Here is a 19,808-nt window from a genome sequence, read left to right as displayed (position 1 = left end):
AAACTAATTTGATATGGAAGAGAATGGTGTCCGGTGATCAATTCAGAGGCTATTTTAATAGCCGGGAGAGAGATACTGAGTACATGGATGACAGTGGGGCAGGAAAGAGATACTTAGGAGGTAAAATCAACAACTTTTCATTAAGAGATGTAAGACTGAGTCAGAGTCAAGGAAAATTCCTAAGTTTCAGGCTTTCCCACACTGCCAAATCAGAAAAAGAGGAAGAAATTTGGGGGTTGGCATATGGGTCAGTGAGGGTGCAGACAAGATAATCAATTCAATTCAAAATATGTTAAGCTTAAGGAATATACTGGACTTTGAGCAGGAAGTTTAGAGCAGGTTTAAATGTATAAATGTACAAATCTTGGGATGGCCAGACCTATGGATAAATATTCGATAATATGAAGCTTAAAAATACTATTTGAAATCATGAGAGTGTGAGAAATTTTCAAAGGAGACAATAGATTTTTCTCCAAGAAGTCTAGACCATATTTTTTTCTACACTATATAGCTAATAAAATTGAAAACTGACTTACACAGAAGCTCAGAGAAAACTTAGCATGTTTACCATTTACAAAATAATAATAAAATTAAGCTGATTCATTCCACTGGGGGATCCACAGAGTTTCATTTTCTTACTTAACTCTGTCACTCTGTTCCATGCACCCTAATATGGTGCATCGTTTTGCTTTGCATGTCATATAGTACATTTATATAGCACTCAAAATAATTCCTTCATCTTTGTCTTTAATCCAGTATAATTTTTCACGGTTGGCACTTCTTTATTTTATCCAAGTTCTGTCTTTTGGGATTGTGTGTAAAAGCCGAGAAGGGTCAAATGATGTGTGGGTTGAAAGTAGTTTCATGATTCATGGGAACTATCAACTATGCAAAATGATCACTCTGGCACAATGAGTTTCTTATGCAAGGCTTCTTAATGCAAAAAGGAAAATGGAGCATTCCATGGATTTTCCATCTCAAAAGTATGCTAAGAAGTACATGGAAAATAGTCACATAACAGTTTCCAAATAATGGCCATATAGCTCTGTTATCATGCAAACATTTTTTTCTACTGTTGCCTAGATGCAAGTGCTATATATTAACTAGTTCTCTTGTAATTCTGATAATCTACTGCCTGACTCCAAGCTTATTCAAATATGATTTTTTTAAAGTTTGTGGTCAATTTTGAATAATTAGAACAATAATATCTTGGGCATTTGTTCAAAGCTTTGCTATTTATTAAATTATTTCACGTAGATTATCTCATTAAACATACAAACTATAGGTCACCCGATAGCAAATTTTTTTAAAATTATATTTCCATTAGACGTTCATTGTTCACTCTTCTGACCACACAAACATGTAGTCATTTTAAAATTGTTTCTCATTCTAGCCAATATTTAGGAATAAGTTTTATAAATTAAATACATTAACTTTTACAAGTGCTCAAAACAGTGTCTAATAGAAAATAAGTACTTATTGGGTCTGTTAAATAAAATTTTTAAAAATAGCTATCTTCAAGAACATTTTATGCCTCTTCATTTCACTTGATCCCCACCTACTTTTACTTCTCTATACCACAGTCTCTTCTTATCTACTAGGCTTATTTTAGCCTCTCCTTCAGATGTTTCTTGCTATAAACCACTTAAAATACTGCCCCTAAATTTAATACAATTAAATTCCAATCATGTAAACTCCTGCAAAATTAGTATTATTTCCTAACTTTCAAAATCCTTATTATATATTTCAAACGTAGTCAGCCAAACCTACCTAATTACCTATTACCTCTCCCTGAGCATTCTGCTCTCTTGACATGGAGTATTCAAGACATGGAGAAAAATCATGCTAGTCTGTCTGTCTTTGTGAAAAGTCTGCCAGGTCTAACTCAAAGGCTACATTTTCCATTGAAGACTCACCTGATTATTACAGTCAGATAACAAGTTTCCTTCCTTTCCACTCTGATGGAACTCAGTGCTTAAGATTCAAAAGACATTCATCACCCAGAGTAGCAGGGTGGAAGCTGATTAAGGACAGACTTGGCAAGTTATATATTCACACTGTTTTCCTGAATGTTTTGAATTAGTTCAGAAGTAGCCTATGATAGATTAATACTTTTACTCTGACTTTGCTATAGAATTCAAACCATCCCTGGCTTCTCCCACCTTTCTGGGGCATCTTCAACTTCTGTTCACTCACCTAACTGGAGCTAGATTTTCTCCTAAGCCCAAGATCTGGCCAGTGAGTGTCCCTTTCCTTTTCTCTTCTTCTCTTCTTTTCTCTCTTCTTCACTTCTCTTCTCTCTTTCTCTCTCCTCCTTTGAAATATGAATTATAAAAGTTTTGCTGAAAGAATGAATAATGTAAAAAAATACAGGAAAAACCTATGTATTCATTTCCTAAGGCCTCGGAAGTAAGCATGTTATTGAAATTCATTAAATGAATCATTAAAAAACTAAAATTAGGCAAGAAAAGGAAAGGAAAAAACATTAAAGTATTGAAACTACCTAAAAATTTTCATTAACAATGCACTAAATGCATTTGTGTCTGATTTCCAACAAATGAGAGAAATTTGGGAAAATAGAATTAAGAATTGACTTCAAATGTTTTCTTCATACATCTTGGTGTCAGTATGTTACTGTTTAATAGGCAAGTGGAAGGATCAGGTAGGAGAGAGCCAAAATGAAAATACCTAAGAGAAATGAGTCTATTTTACACTAACATTTTGATGTTATGATTATTAAATTGGACAATGCAGGCAACATTCTGGTATTAAATTAGTATGATTAATTTCCATGAGTATATTTTCATATAGAGATTATTGTCATATATCATAACAAATACTGTTGAAATATGATTATAAATATAAAAGTGATATGCAGCTAATCAGTTTTAATGTCCTTTTAACACATATTTTCTCATTAAGTGCAAATACCTCTCGCAAGCATTCCAATTTGAAAACTATGTATTGCTATAACTTTAACACTATGTAATAATGTAACTGTGGTTGTTTTGTAACTTTTTCAGAGGTTAAAAAAAAAAAAAGCAAATGAATGAAAAATCCAGGAGTTTCTTTTGATGATGTTGATTCTGAAACTTTCATCAATTTAATTCCAGGCAACAGACAAGGAAAATATTTAGAAATCAATAAGTATTACAAATTTAAACAGAGGTAGCAAATACACAGCTACCAAACATTCCAATTCCATGCATTGTGTGCAGCACCAGAAGAATTTGCAGCTCTGTCTGCACAATTCCCAACATTATACAGTTTAGCTTACTGTTTTCCTGCTTAATTACCTACCTAAATATATATTATATATGCATGTGTCTATTTAGTCTTACGTTGACAATGTTTTCAATTCCTAAAGATGATTGTTAACATTCCTAAAATTTTCAGAAACATAAAAGATTTAATCACACCAGTTATCTCTAAATTTAGGAAAAGAACAAGGACATCTCTGACAGTAAAAATAAAACTAGAAATTAGCCAAAGTTAGTGAAAATAATACCAAACATATGGACTATTTTAACAGTTCAAGCTGTTAAGCTAAAACTATTGGACTGACAGTCAATGTTGTTTTTAAATTTGCTAAATAGAATACATTTAGTAAAAATTATGGAGCATTCATGATATGTTAGACACAAAGGTGACCTCCTATAAAGATCATAGACTTTCAGGATAAACAGTTACATTCATAAAATTAATATACAATTTGATTAAAAATTATATAAAGTTTTGAGGGTAGTTATATTGCAAATTCAAGAGAAGGGTGATGAACACTTCTGACAGAGTTAGAAAAGCCTTCAGAGAGGAAGTGATATTTGGGTTAAAACTAATAAGATGGGAGACAAACATTCCAGGACAAAGAATAATGCACGGCTTATTGCATGCAAGAGTATAATTATTAAACGGCATAGGGTATGCTCAGGTATTTGCAAACTTGGGAAACAGTAAGTAAGTTTACAGAGTAAAAAAGGAACCACATCATTAAAAGCCTTCATCACATATTTTTATTAATAAGCAATAGAAAAAATGAAATTTTATAAATAGAGATATAGAATTACTAGTATTTTCATTAATTCAACAATCCTTCTAAATGGCAAACACTTTCCTAGGTCTGAAGATACAAGAATGAATTAGACGTGGTCTTGTTCTTCAAAAGTGGGAAAGTCATTGGGAGAAACAGTCAGATTGTTTGAAATGATCTATTATTTATGTTGCTCTGATCTACAATTTTTTCAGATAATATTTAAGATAACTTGTGAAATTATATGACAACAGTGTATTTTAAAATATGGGAAAATATACAAAAGACTATTAAGGAAAAATACTGGCAACGAGGCCAGAATTTTATGGTATAAAGACATACACACACACCTAGTACTTGGCCATAATTGATGGCCCCAAGGTTTTTTGCAGCCAAAATAAAAAAATAAGACTTGGCAATTACACAGGTCACAATGTTAATAAGATTTTTTTTTAGACTCAAAACCAACATTCTTCTTTGGAATGAAGTTCAAACAGGAATTTCTCAGCACAGACCTCATAAAGAGCCCCTTGTATGATGTAATGTATATCTTAAGCAATATGAAATATGAAATAAGGAGTTTCAAAATAATAATATTTTGTATAAGAACACTCAACAAATAAGCATATAGATCCCAATAAAACGTGATGAAACAAAAATCACAGAAACTAACAGTTCCAACAACTGCTTCTCTGCTTACCTCAGATGAAAGTTTCTTTTGTGACACTATGATAATCAGTTGAAGAGCAGTCTAAGACTCAAGGCCACCTATTGAAAAATAAATAAAACATGTTATACTTTATCTGGGTGGATTTTCTTGAAATGGAGCAATGTCATCTGTAACACCCAATTTTATATTTCTTTTTTCAGTGAAATACCCTTATTGTTCTCACTGACTTCTAAAATATCAGTTTCATCTGTTTTACAAATGAGATTCTATGCAAGATCTAATTTGAAGAAAGTTTACTATCGTTGATTTAAATTTGTCAAAAGTATGGAAATCACTGCTGTATTCCTTGGAGTCCTCTCAGTAAAACATAGTGACAGTGTTGAGATTTCCTTTCCCTGACAGTCCCCACTTTATTTTTATTTTTTTAAAATTTTATTTATTTATTTTTGGCTGCATTGGGTCTTCGTTGCTGCACGCGGGCTTTCTCGAGTTGCGGCGAGCAGGGGCTACTTTTCGTTGTGGTGCACGTGTTCTCATTGTGGTGGCTTCTCTTGTTGCGGAGCACAGGCTCTAGGCATGCAGGCTTCAGTAGTTGTGGCATGCAGGCTCAGTAGTTGTGGCTCGTGAGCTCTAGAGCGCAGGCTCAGTAGTTGTGGTGCATGGGTTTAGTTGCTCCGTGGCATGTGGGATCTTCCTGGACTAGGGCTCGAACCTGTGTCCCCTGCATTGGCAGGCGGATTCTCAACCACTGCACCACCAGGGAAGTCCAGACCCCACTTTTGCCAGCCTTCCTACTCAGGAGCCAACCTTTATCTGTGTCCTTAACGAGTGTTTATTCAATAGAGCCAAATTTGAATTAGTATCAAATCAACACTGCTTTACATCTAATTAGGGAGTCTGAATACTGGGAAGATGTTTGCTCAAAATGTTGGTGATGGTAGCTTTGAAAAACACATTAAATGGTGAGTGTGGTGTCTGGGAAGAATGCTGTTTTGATTTTGAACATTGTGGAAGGGTGTCATTAGAACAAATATTAGAAACTTTCCCTGTATGACTTTAGAGACAGATGCTCAATAGCATTCTTTACTTACTTTTAACCATTGTAGCATCTTAGAATGTCAAAGTTCAAGACTGATTCATATATAACGGGTTAATTTAATAACATCAGAATTTTATTGGATGAAATCATATTTCTGGTCATTCTCTTGGGCTACATTCTGAGAAAAGTTTCTGCAGTTGGATTATATAAGCTTTCCTCAGTAGTAGACAGTAAAGATATTTTTAAACCTGGACTCAGAACATTGTAGTAAAGTCTAGAGAGCAAGTAGTATGATTTCTGATGTGTAATTTATCATCTTATTCTTCATCACTAAATTCCAGTTAGGAGAGATGACCAATTATCTGATTCCATTCATGTTCCCATTCAATAAAGAAACATCCATTTCAAAATTTTGCTTCAAAGGCAAACTGTATTCCTTGTATATTCCTGTAGAACTTCTCAGAGTTTAACCCCATGTTAGACATTAAATGACAATAGCAGATTCATTCAGAGGTAGAAAGAAAGAGTTAAAACAGAAGGCTTTGGTCTAGCATCAAAATTAAATAACCAAAAATTTAAATTAACCTCAGCAGAAGACAAAAACTCAACAATAAAAAGGGAAAACACAAAAACAAACTGAACAATTCTAAACAATTCATGGCACGATACCCAGAACTCACTGAATGAAAGAATATTAGAAAACTCTTAATGGAATAGCTACTGTTATTTGTAAGGATGATATATTCACGAAAAAAAATGTTCTTTAAAATTAAATTCCCATTTTGTTTAGGACACAGCACTTAATGGGTTAAAACAAGCTCACCTTTTCAACAAGGACAGCTAAATATTTTAGCAGCACCAAGCAATCCCTTCACCCTCCTGAGTAAAAAAACATTGCTTGAACTGCTTTTCTTCCCAATAAATTACTTTTAAAATGATCAAACTGTGTCATATTATTTGTAATGCTATTAAGAATAATATCTAAAGTACTTAAACTAATTATGCCTATTTTGTAAGATTAATTACCATTAATAATTTAACATATTTTATCATTTACGTCAGTATCCGTTCTGATCTTTAACTTTAGAGAGTGCACTGTATATGTACCACATAATTAGGGCTTATGTATCACATAATTAAGGCTAAATACTAGGAAATCAGACTAATGAGACCAAATCAAACTGAATTATTTAAGCTTTTTTTCTTTAATTTTAGAGGTAGAATATTTAGTAATTAAACACTGATTTCATTTTCTTGAACTTGCATATGTCTCCTTTGTTTTTGAGGTCGTTGCTATAGAAGCCCTCAAAAATGTTGCTCTGAGAAGTACTGTAACGAATAGAGGCAGGTGGTTTTAGTCTTTTTCTGTCTCGCCCTCCTTCCTCCTCCACTCTTTTGTTTCCTGGGGTCTTCATTGTTTTGTTGTTGTTGTTGTTTTTCCAGGGTCCCAAGGATCTGCTGTCAGATGGGAACTTGCTCAGCTTCCTGTCATTTTATAGTCCATGCTGTGTGGGGAATTAATAGCTATTCAACAAAAAAATATGATTCAGGATTTCAAATTTTATGAAGAAATACTTTAGACAGAAAGACTTTTGTGTTCTTCTCAACACTTTACTCATTTATTCATTCACTTGTTTAATCATTCTTTGAACAGATGTTTGTGAATGGCTACTGTGTGTTAGACTGTTGTTATATAGCACAACTGGTGAGACTTTGGATATGTGACTCTGATAAGTAACGAATAAGTAACGAATCACATTGGAGGATGTCATCCCACAAATTTTCACTGAGGGTCTCCTGTGTTCCCAGGAGCTGGGATAGGTGCTAAGGATAGTGTGTTGAGTGAGAGCAACACGATCTTTGCTCTCAGAGATGATGGTCTTGTTGGGAAGACATAAACACATCATTCAATAAGATGCCTTATGATGGAAGATGTGTAGGGTCATACACGGGATCTAATTTCAAGTAGGGGTCAAAGAAGGACTCCTGGAGGAGGTGTCATTTAAGGTAAGTCCTGAAGGATGGTGAGAAATCAGGTACACGAGTGTGTATGTGTGTGGGGATGGGAAATAGCTGATTAAAGTTAAATTACCGAAGAATATTCCAGATGGAGGTAACAACACATGTGAACGCTGGAGGGATGAGAGGACCATAACTTGATTCAGAAACAGTAACACATTCAGTATAACTGAAATGTAGCATTAAATGAGTCTGGAAAGGTCAATAAAACACAGAGCAGAAACTGAGGTCCTGTAGTTAGTTAAGTGCTTTAAGTGGACAAATTTTAAACCTAATTGCTGATTCTAAAATCTCCATTATATCTGCTGATCTTCTGCACCAAGAAAACATAAAGAAGTTACTTAATTTGAAAATAATCTTTATTTTATTAAAAAAATGATTTCTTAGAAAATGTCTCCTTTCAATAAATTTAAAAACATCCATTTTCAGAAAAGCTACTGATGTATCTGCACACTTGTTTAGCTATGATTACAAGACATTATGTGTTTCAAGGAGATGGAAGGGAAGACTGACCCTCTTACTTCACCTCCAACTTGACTCCTCCTTGATAACCTATTTTTTTCTGTGTTAAAGTATCAATTGGATCCACACAATTAAATAGAGCAACTGGGTCACTTCTCATGTAGACAAACTACCTGCAGACAAGTTGTTTTTATCAGTCAATCTGGAAACCTCAACAGGTAGACCTATTGAACGATGCTTGACATATGCCCCGTGGTTATCTGGCATTATTCTCTGCTGGGAGAAGAGTGATTGGCAGTGTAGCCCTTATCCCTGGTCCACTCAGGTAGTTCTTTGTCAGCAGTTCAGCCCCTCTGAGATCTGTCTGCCTCACTCTGCTGTTCTCATTATCACTCAGTGATAGCAAGGCTTTGAGGAAATTAGAAGTAATTTTTCTTTTCAGAAGAGTCAGTAACCCTTATTTGGGACAAGACACATACACTACTCCAACGGCAAGTTCTGAATCAGAACATGCTACTGGTTGATAGTGAAAATGTTGGCAAGGGTAAAGAATGACTTGAATACAAATTGGCATACTTTTTTTTTACCCTATCCATTTACCACTGAAGAAATTTTAAGTAATTTTTACCAACATATTTTTGACATGTACTGGCTATTTCTCATGGCCTCAAAACTTACCATTACCTGGAATTATTTTTCTTTTTTTTACCGGGGAAAGAAAATAAGACCATCATCACCACAATATTCATCTTGAGTAGCACAAAATAGCATACACAATTTGGACCAGGAGACAAAATATAATAATACCTTACAGATGAATTTCTTTTTTTTCCAAAGTAGATTTGGGAGAAATTATGAATAGAAAAGATCTTAAACCTGAGTCAAGGAAATAAAGTTCTTCATTCATCACAGAAACAAACAGTATAGAAATGACATAATTTCCCATAATCTCCCTTGATCGAGTCAACCTATTTCACTCATTTTATTATACAGGCTCTTCAAATGTTTTAAATCTAGCCCATCACCTGTCAATTCATGCTTCATTATCCTGGTTCTCAGTGTCATTCAAGGTTGACTTCCTTTCCGATAGTGATTCATGTCCAAACAGGAGTCACGCATGCCATTTTCATCCCCACTGTCATTTCAAAACATGGCTTCCTATAATTGTATATTTTAGAACTCATAGTGAGCTCAATTCTCTCTGCCAAAGAGAGGAAAGAACTAAAACTCTCTAGGAAAAGTGAACCTTCAGCCATTTTACATTTGCTGGGAGATTATGAATTAAGATACAGTGTTTGCGCCACCTTATAATCCCATAGAGGGCCACAAAAAGGGCCTTTAACGAATAGCAATCGGCGAACCTTGTCATGCAGTCCTTTTTAAGAGCATGGTTGTGGACAGAACAACAAAAATATCTATGAATTTCCCAGAGTAGAGCCACTGCTTTAGCCTGCTGCAGTTTCTCTGTGAACTTAAGTCTCTTTGACACAGAGGACTTCAAATTAAGCATTTCAGGTTCAGGATGGCATGGTCAATTCACTTTGCTACACGTGGGACAAAGGCTACTGTGAGAGTCCTGTAAGGAGGAGCTACTCCAAACCCATACATTTTTCTAATCACATCACTGGCTACTGATATGGTTTATGTCCCTTCTGCCACATTCGTAGTCAAGGAAAGTAGTAGTCATAATGAAACAAAATGAACAAACATTTAAGTACCTACTATGAGCTATTACCCTTTACTCTTGACTTTAGCTCTGTCTGATCAGTTTAATTATCTCAAATGTACTCAAAAGAAAAGTGAGGATGGGAGAGGTTGTTCTGGAAAAATTGTCACATCAATAATACATGGTAGAGTCTAAATAGAAACCAGGTCTTGGGGACTCCAAAGCTCATATTTTGTCCCTTTCGCATTGTATTAACCTCCACATTTACAGAGGCAGAAACTGTGGCACATATTGGGTAAATGATTTAATCAAAGTCACATAACCTTCTGTGAGTTAGAGCTAGCACCAACACCTAAACTTGTGATTCCCAGCTCAGCTCTCTTCTGCACCAAATTCAACTAAAATGATGATAACAGATATTACAATAACAATCATCAATATTATTATCACCATTACTAATTGAAACCATACTTCTAATTAACATCAGAACTTCTGTGGGAGTACATTATTCCCTGTGGCCGCATTGTCTCATGCTTCCTTGAGTAACAGCATATTCAGCATGGACCATGTACCGGTTCAGTGAGAGAGAGGTATCACTAGAGTCAGAGCTCTGGAAGTTTTTGCTTTCAGTATGTTAAGACTTAACGTTTTCAAATATAATTGTGTGTCTAAGGATGGACAAGTAGCCTATTTGATCTTTTCACTTCTCTGAGTTTTGCTAGGACTAGGTTCATTTCTAACCAGAAAGAAATAGAATACTTTCATTTGACTGACTGTCTTGATGAAACGTTGATGCCTTCTTTGTGCATTTTTTTCTCTTTTTTTTTTTAATGAGGAACTATATCATTTATGAGATTTTCAAAAGGTTAGATTTTATACTGCTTTGGACAATGAATTAGTTTAAGTTACATGATTTTACCAACCCACAATATGTGGAACATATAGAAACTATATGGAAATAGGGGCAGTCTGCATATGTTTGCTCACTTGGCACGGTAGGTATAGTGCATATTCACCTAACCTTCTTCACATGGTGCTGTGCAAACTTTTCACTGAATTGATTTAAAAAAAAAAAAAACAGGCACTATTCCAACACTGAAGCACCATAGGAATATGGAAATGCCAGTGCAAATTCCTATTTTTAACTATCCACTGATCCAAATTCAAACTGGAAAGAAAAAAACAGGATATTACCATGTAATGGCAATTCTCATGATGCTTGTTGCTTCATAACATCATTTGCAGATCAGGCACAAAGATTAATTTAGGACCCATTAATAGGAGAATTTTCAGAGGAACTTGAGCTCAAATTATACCAATCTGTTACTGTTCCAAAATAAACGCATCAGGTGGCATTTAAATGCAGGTGGTTAACCGTTTTATCAGTGCAGATATTTAAGCTATTAGAAATATAATTAGAAAAATTAAATTAAACACACTTAATGTAGATTCTAATTCTACATTAAGAATTAGAATGTAGAATTATGTCCTTAGCATTATGCTATTTCTATTGTAAATTATAAAATGTGCCTAAATTGCACAGGTTTGTTTCTAAGTGATAGCTGAACTCAGATAATTAAGTTGTTAACCATGAACTTCAGTGGTCAACATGGTTATATATCTTTGTCTTATGTCTACTCCTCCTTCTTGTTTCCACAAATCTCAGGGGAGGCAGATGAATGGCACTTGGCTCTACCCAGCTACACAGTCGACTGATTAGACATAGCCCCGTACCACAGGTACACTCAATTATATGCCTTTCAGAGAGTCAAGCATTTCCTGAAGCTAAAAGTGTTGAATCTGTTGATTTCACACATTTTACACTAGGAGAAAACTGTGATCAAACATATTTAAACCTTCAATTTTATTTCATAACATACATTCTCCTTCTACTTAACACAGGAGGTAAGGAATTTATTGAGATTAAAAAGGGTAAATCAATTTGCTTCCAAACAATTAAGTCATTAAGAACCGGACAATGACTTCAATTTTAGTAATTAAGTCATCTGTGTGTGGGAAAATGTGACGTTAGATTTAAGGCCCAACTAAGTGTCCATCATAATACAACCTTATACGTAAATTTTAAGGTGTTACATAGAACAAATTCAGTGAAAGGGTAATGCCCAAACAATCATATTGGCTGTCATGATCCTCATAATAGAAAAGCACTTAGGAAGCACTGTTCTTAATGCTGTTTGTATGGTAAGAAAAATGCTCAGTGCTGAAGACAAGCCTGAAAACGTTAACTGTAACTAGTAAATACACACTATATATAACATAGCCCTTTCAGTGGATTGAGCCCCAACATATGTTTATTGCTAACATTTTCTTTTATAATATGTATAATGAGCTGCATATCCTTTATATTCCTTTATCCACTCTGTTTCTAAGTGATCATGGACAAAGGGATATTCAGTTACCTAAATTCATGCCTAGTGTAAGGCAGGCATGCATAGTCACTTAAGTGCACAGTTATTTGACGGAACAAGACATAAATTACTCCCTTTTTAAAACTTAAAAATAATGATATATTCTACAGTTAGAAATCCAGTAGATCACCCATACACACTAATCTTAATACCCTTGGTTTTAGCCAATGCTTCAAGAAGCTCTTAAACATGCTAAAATCTCTAACTTGGCATAGTATTTGAAATGGCAAAATAATATCTTTTAACAAGATAAATGAAGAAGCCTGGCAAGAATTGAGAAATCTTAGAAATCAAGGGATCTTTTCCACGATCTATTTCCTGACCAACACAACTGGCAAGTCCTTTTATTCCTAAACTTTATCATAAGCTAACCACTAAACATTTTCTGCCTATTTTGGCTTTAATTAAGGTAGATATCATTTCTGAACAAGTTCAGGAAAGTACTTCTTTCAAGCAGGGAAACTGCTTAAATTAATTAAGCTAATTAGGTTGATGAATAATTAAGGTAATTCTTTCACTCTTCCCACAATTCAATCTCGTCACCTCTTAGTCATAAGTCTTAAATGGTGGTATTAGAACTCCTAAATACAATCACACATTATACTTCTGTTTAATATTCTACATCACAATTAAGACTAAATTTTTTTTCTCTTAGTTTATAGCTTAAATAAGAATGGGTCATCTCTCAAATATTGAGTATCTCTCTAATTAGGAAATGTAAATATCATAAATTAGAAATTAGTCTAGACAACAGAAGATTTTTAGATATTACAAATACTTTTAATAAGAACTCGTTTCAAATAGAATGATAGGTCCATAAGCATGTATCTGTCATACTACAGGCTCTGCAAAATAGTATTTCATGCGATCCTTGAGCTACCCAAGGAGGTGTTTATATTATCATACTTTCATAGTTGAGTAATTGAAGGCTCAAAGTTGTGAAAAGACTTGCTCAAAATCATACAGCCTGAACATAGCTGAACTTGGATTTACCTGTTTCAAAGGAATTATTAAATCCTTTTAGCATTTAGCTTATTTTTGGAATGTGAACATGATATTACTTCTCTAAATGTATAGAGTAGATTTCTATAATCTGCATATTTCCAATGAGTTAACCAATTGGTAAGAAATGAAAAATTGGTGAAAATACGACAGCAAAGAAAGATTAAACCGAATCAGTCAAGTGGTAATTTGTGTCTTTTGTATCCTAGACCCCTATCCTCCTGAACACATTGTCAGTAGTTACCCATGTTGCATTTTAATTTAGGTGTAAAGTCATAAAATTGGATTTTAGAGAATAGAGATATTTTGCTATTTACATCTATGATCACAGACATAATTCTGTCAGTCAGTCATCTAACTTCAACTAACCTTTGTCATCCCCCTCACCACTAAGGGGCAATACAGCAGCACACATGTCACTATAATTAGCGTGCAGCAGCAATTTTCATTAGACCGATGATCTCCAATAAGATTTTCCCAAGGGCTGCATTCAGTTATATGTAATAGTTAGGCGGGCCACACATGTATTAGCATATAATTTGCACATGATTTGCATATGCATTTAAAGATTGCATCATATTTCTCTATTTCAAGTAAAAATGTAATTACTACAACACCGAAGGTTATGATTTCTATTTTTCTGTACTACCCCACCACATCTGACCCAGATGGCTTATGACAGAATAGCTCAGCAGAAAACTAGGAAAAGCTGGTGTGGGAGGGGGTGGGTGGGCAAGGGAGCGGGCGGGGGATGAATAGTCAGTAGAGATGGTTAGGGTCAATAGAAATCTTTCTGGGGAGCACCAGTGATAACTACTGAGAGTACATTGCATTAGACAATTTGTCTCTTTTATAAGGATAAAGGAATAACTGCACACTGGGTGGACCTTCTAAGAAATGCCTTTCTAGTTACTGCTGATATCTTGTTGGGCATCTTTTTTTCAAACCTCATTACAGGCTAAATGGCAAATTATCTGTTATCACTTGGGAAATCTCAGTTACCTCTTAATTCTAATAGTGTCGTCACATAACAACTTTAACTGAGTTTTCTTCTAAACCTAATTACTCTCTGTTTTGAACACTAATTTTAAGCGAAGAGCTCTCTATTTCCCTTTAGTTTTTTATACATATGGACCAATCCTACACAACTGGAGAGCATACCCTCTTCCACTTAAAGAGCTTTCTGATGCATTCGTATTTGGTTAGGTAGAGGAAAAGTTAAGAAAGGGAACAAGGTTTGTACGGGGAAACAATTGGAAAAGACTGGAACTAGGTACACACATAAACATATGGACACGTATTTACTCACACATATTTTAATACATACTTGCTGTTGCATTTATGAAAAGAATAATTTCCTCCTCTCCATCTCTGTCTATCTGTAATGAATTTAAAATCTACACTCATTTATGTAGAAAAAGGATCTTACCGCTGATTAGGCTGGTGCTAGACAATAGAGAGATAGATAATGCTAGATAGATAGATAGAGGATAGATGATAGGTAGATAGTTGGATGGACAGGTGGATAAATGGATGACAGACAAATGATTATAAAACTATTGTGTTGAAAACATATACTTTAGTAAGAAATAGTTCTCTGTATGTTCAACCAGCATTTAATTTATGCTTTCCTGTTTCAGATGATCAGAATCATGTGGCTACAGAAAAGCAGAATTTTCTTTACCTACCTTTTGAACTTCTAGGGCCAGGCCAGTAATCAGTGGAAAGTCTTCAACCAATTCTCAGTAACTGACTTGCCCAAGGTCACACAGGTTTTGGGTGATGGAGCCAGGACTTGTACCCCATTCTACTTTTAAAGTTATTATTGTTGTTATTGTATAATGTCATCTTTATCTGTAATAAATAGACATCATCTCTGTTTTGTAAGCAGAACAGACTTAAGTAATTCTCAGTACCTTGGTCTTGTAGTTCATTGAACATGTATGTTATCCAAATACTTAGCTAACATCCTCAACCACGACTAAGTAGAGAGGAGATAAAAAATCTGTTTTTCCCTTGTCTTCTTGTATTCAACTTGTTCTTTTGCATCAAATTCTCCTATGATTTGATACCATCAGTAACACATGTCTTTGATATATACCACTGTATCCCTGGACAGTGACTATGCCAAGAATATAGTGAATTCTCAGTGAGTATTTTTTTATTAGATGAATAAACAAATGATAAATATTCAAGTACTATATAAGGTAATTTATTACCATAGGAAGCAGTCCATGATATATTAAGTTAAAATGTAGATTAGAAAACAGTTCTTTTAGAATGATCCCATTTTGATGGAAAAAATATATATGTCTTCATGGAAGAACAAGTATTAATGTATTTACGTTTATCTATAGTGTGAAATTTTTTTCTTAACTTTGTTTTATTTGGGGAAAAGAATGTATTTTTATAATAAAATAAGTGTTTATGGGCTTCCCTGGTGGTGCAGTGGTTGAGAGTCCGCCTGCCTATGCAGGGGACACGGGTTTGTGCCCCAGTCTGGGAAGATCCCACATGCCATGGAGCAGCTGGGTCCGTGAGCCATGGCTGCTGGGCCTGCGCGTCCGGAGCCTGTGCTCCGCAACGGGAGAGGCCACAACAGTGAGAGGCCCCTGTACCACCAAAAAAAATAATAATAATAAAATAAAATAAAATAAGTGTTTTATGTTTGTTTTGTTTATTTTAAAAGTCTTCCCTTATACTACATTTCCATAGTACTTTCTAGAAAACATTTGGAATGCCTACATTACAATTAGTTTTCCAGTGTTCCAATTTGAAATGTGGCCTTAACCTTCTTATTCAAGAGCTTCAGCTTATTTCATTTACTGTCCACTGTTATTTGTATAAAAACTGTCTCTTCCTTTAAACTGAAAGTATTTTAAAGACCAGAAACTGTATTTTATATATTTCTGAGCTATCGCACCCTTACAGCAATCCTAGAAATAAGCTTGCACACAGCCAATGCCAAAAAATATGTAATAAATATTTGGTAAGTCATTCATCAAGTCCGAAGAACTTACATAGTTTTCATTTTAGGTTAAGTAATATCTCCACTGATTTATTTTTTCATAAAGAATGAATACTTGGGCTCAATGGCAAAAAATTAGATTCATAATAACATTTTATATCAGCGCTAAACCCTGCATTGTTTATGCCACCCAAAGTTACCCTTTCCGGGATAATCCATGAAGTGGGGGTTTTTCTATTCCAATATACTAATTTTTTTTTAATTTCATAATACCGTGCAAGCTACACATCTGACAAGATCATATGTTTTCGTAGGCCAATGTGCAGTAACAGTTTAATCTTCCAGGTAACAACTGTGATAATGCCTGAACCCAGAGGAATATCTCTAATTCTAGATACTTCAGGCACCATAGCAGAGGTGGAAAAAATATTCTAAGCCAGTTGGATCTATAAGTACTTTGTGCTATATTTACCAAATAGATGCTTTGGGGTAGCAAAAGCTCAATTAATAGTCAATCTCAATTAATAGTCTTCATGATTCAGTGTTTGCTTCAGCTCTTGTGGCTTAGCAACTTTGCTGCTAAACAAATGTGTAATCACAGCAGTTAGTCTCAATTTTCCTTTAGCAGCAGAGCTAGTTTAATATTCTAAATTCTTGAAATTATAGAGTAGTACAAAAAGGAGTAGAAGGCTACGTAAACTGGAACTACAGAATAACTCTTTCAACAAGGTCAAAGCATATCACCATTATTCTATTTCAATCATTCATGTGGTATTTATTATTGTACTTAACTTACCAAGAATATATAATATAGTACAAATTTCAGTAAACAACAAGCATTAGTTGCTTGTGAGACTGTTTTGAGAAATAGCTTTTCAGTAAATTCACATGGAAAAAAATAAATTTTAAAATACAAACTTTGAAGTACCATTTCTACTTTTGGCAGACTCTGTTTCAATTACCTATAAGTCTAGGTAATTCATATAAATTTCTCTCCTTCATTAATATTGAGCACCTGAGAAAAATCATATAAGGCTTTCAGAAACCAGATTTTCACTAGATAAATAGCAAAATGAAATGATTATTATTCATGATACCAGCTGGCCTCTTTAGATACATACCTAAGACTGTGGGTGTGTAAATCCACCATGTTTAACGGAGTACATCAGCACTGAAGATTGAATTACCCACAACCCCGGGATAGAAATAATTATATTATAGCTCATTGCAGACCATGTAGTTCTCTATTAGTAGTTGTATTGGGCTACTGAGGCACAATCATTAGAGACATAAAATAGTCATTTTGTATATTAGTAGTAAAAGAAAAAACCGTAAACCTTTAAGGAGAATTCATAACATACGTACTTTTGACTCACAGTTAAAACATTGATTAAATTGCACACTACAAAAGAAGGCATTAAAAAATAAGAGCCATCACCCTGGAGGCCTACTACCAACAACCACCTTAACTTTTTACAAGTATCCAGTCACCAATAATGTAACATTCACAGGACTTAGAAACACATATTTTATTAAATGCACCTAGAAAATGGAGACGTTCTCCATCAAACTGCTAAATGTTCTGACTGAAGAACAACCTGACAGCCAAGGAGCAACCCTGAGCTGGTAGAGATGGAGGGTGTTGCTAGTAGTCTATGGCTCAATTTTTTCTTAAAAAAACTTCAGAGACTTCCAAATAACATTACCATGTTATGGACTTTGTATAATAAATATCCTTAATTATAATTATTCAAAGAAAAACTTATCTAATTGGACAACAATTTTAAAGCCTGCGTATTGTTTTGTGTTACTGTAACTGTCTCTAAACCTTGGATTTACATTGTATTATTTTGTTTCCCTGTAAACCTACAAATATAGGTAGATGCTTCACATGTATTAACTTGCTTACTCCTCACAACACAGTGTTGTGAGATCTGTAATTTGTCCCATTTAAAGTAGAGAAAACTAAAGCACAAAAAAGCATAGACATTTGCCTAATGTCACACAGCTTGGAAGTAGCAAATCTGGGATTCATAACCAGATATTCTGGCTCCAGGGCCCATATGTTTACTTTTATCAGTTCCAAAGTTCACTTTGAACATTGTTAAAGAAATCACTTCTTACTTTTACTTATGAAAGTTTAAATATTAAAACGTTTAATGTGTTCTTTTGTCCTCAAAAGAAAACTGAGACAATGTAAGAAGGCCGGTGAATCGTGGCTTTATCAATCACCCTCCAAAACCCTCACCCTTTCCTCATCCAACATTTTGAGTGGTGACTATGTTGAAGTGAGTTAATAAAATTGGTCACTTCTTTTTTAAGCTAAAAGAAATAAAAACGATGTGTGGTCCGCTGAATAACCTTTTTTTTTTTTTTTTTGAAGATGCTCTCCCAAAACACATTGAAAGTTAAATATGAACTCTATAAAAATTCGCAGTGGCAATGCCACTAAACAGAAAAAAGAGGCAAAATTAATTATACCACCTATCCTTTAGGCAAGCAAATTGGTTCTTAACATTGAAATATTAATCATGTGAGCTACCTCCACAAACTGTAAACACATCTTGAAATCACAGTAAGATTTAGGCAGTACTTGCACTGTAGGAATGGTATCTTTGAAAAATCGAAGTATGAACCAATACGAACATGAACGTGGCAACTGACTCATAGAAAACATGGTACAGGAGCTGAGCCCTGGCCACATGTCAATTTCCTACAGTGAGTTCCAGAGTTCTCTACTGTGAAAATATACAGAACAGACAATCACATATGTCATATAAGTCCAGAAATACAGAAAAGAGTTTCATGGCCCCTTTTGGTTCCTCTTAAATAAAGTCATTGATGTTACTTTCAGGTTGACCTATCCAATTCCTGCTCTTATCCTGACCAGATGCAGACTCAGTTAACTTTTTTTTTTTTTTTTTTTTTTTTTTTGCGGTACGCGGGCCTCTCACTGTTGCGGCCTCTCCCGCTGCGGAGCACAGGCTCCGGACGCGCAGGCTCAGCGGCCATGGCTCAGGGGCCCAGCCGCTCCGCGGCATGTGGGATCTTCCCGGACCGGGGCACGAACCCGCGTCCCCTGCATCGGCAGGCGGACTCTCAACCACTGCGCCACCAGGGAAGCCCTCAGTTAACTTTTAATAAGTACTGCTCTTTTAGTCTGAACGCAGTCCCCCACTACCACAAATTATGCAGTCGAGTCTCCCACATTTGGGGAAATTGTAGGGGTCAGCACATCTGGAGTGCAATGGATAAGCTTTGCCCTGGGAAAACCATCTTCATGATCATGGTATCTCCCCTGCCAGGTAAGTATAAATACCTACTATTTTTAATAATAGACATTAGATCAGGAGTTTTAGCAATATTATTTCACGATTATCCACAGTTTTACAAGAGAGGAAACGGAGGCTCAGAGAAATTGAAGAACCTGGCTCTGGAATGGCCAGACAAGGCAGCCAGTAAATGGCAAAGCTAGTACACAAACTCACATCTGCAGACTTTGTAATATAAAAGAATTTTAAAAGAG

At 34.9% G+C, this 19,808-nt stretch overlaps 1 pseudogene; it reads right to left on the bottom strand.

The window, feature by feature from the left end:
* Positions 1–19,422: 19,422 nt before the first annotated feature.
* LOC115851120 (U1 spliceosomal RNA) lies at positions 19,423–19,595 on the bottom strand (annotated as a pseudogene).
* Positions 19,596–19,808: the final 213 nt, after the last annotated feature.

The sequence above is a fragment of the Globicephala melas genome, chromosome 7, assembly GCF_963455315.2.
Source record: "Globicephala melas chromosome 7, mGloMel1.2, whole genome shotgun sequence".
Taxonomy (NCBI): domain Eukaryota; kingdom Metazoa; phylum Chordata; class Mammalia; order Artiodactyla; family Delphinidae; genus Globicephala; species Globicephala melas.
Note: the sequence above shows the minus strand (reverse complement) of the source record. Positions and strands in the feature narration are given on the sequence as shown.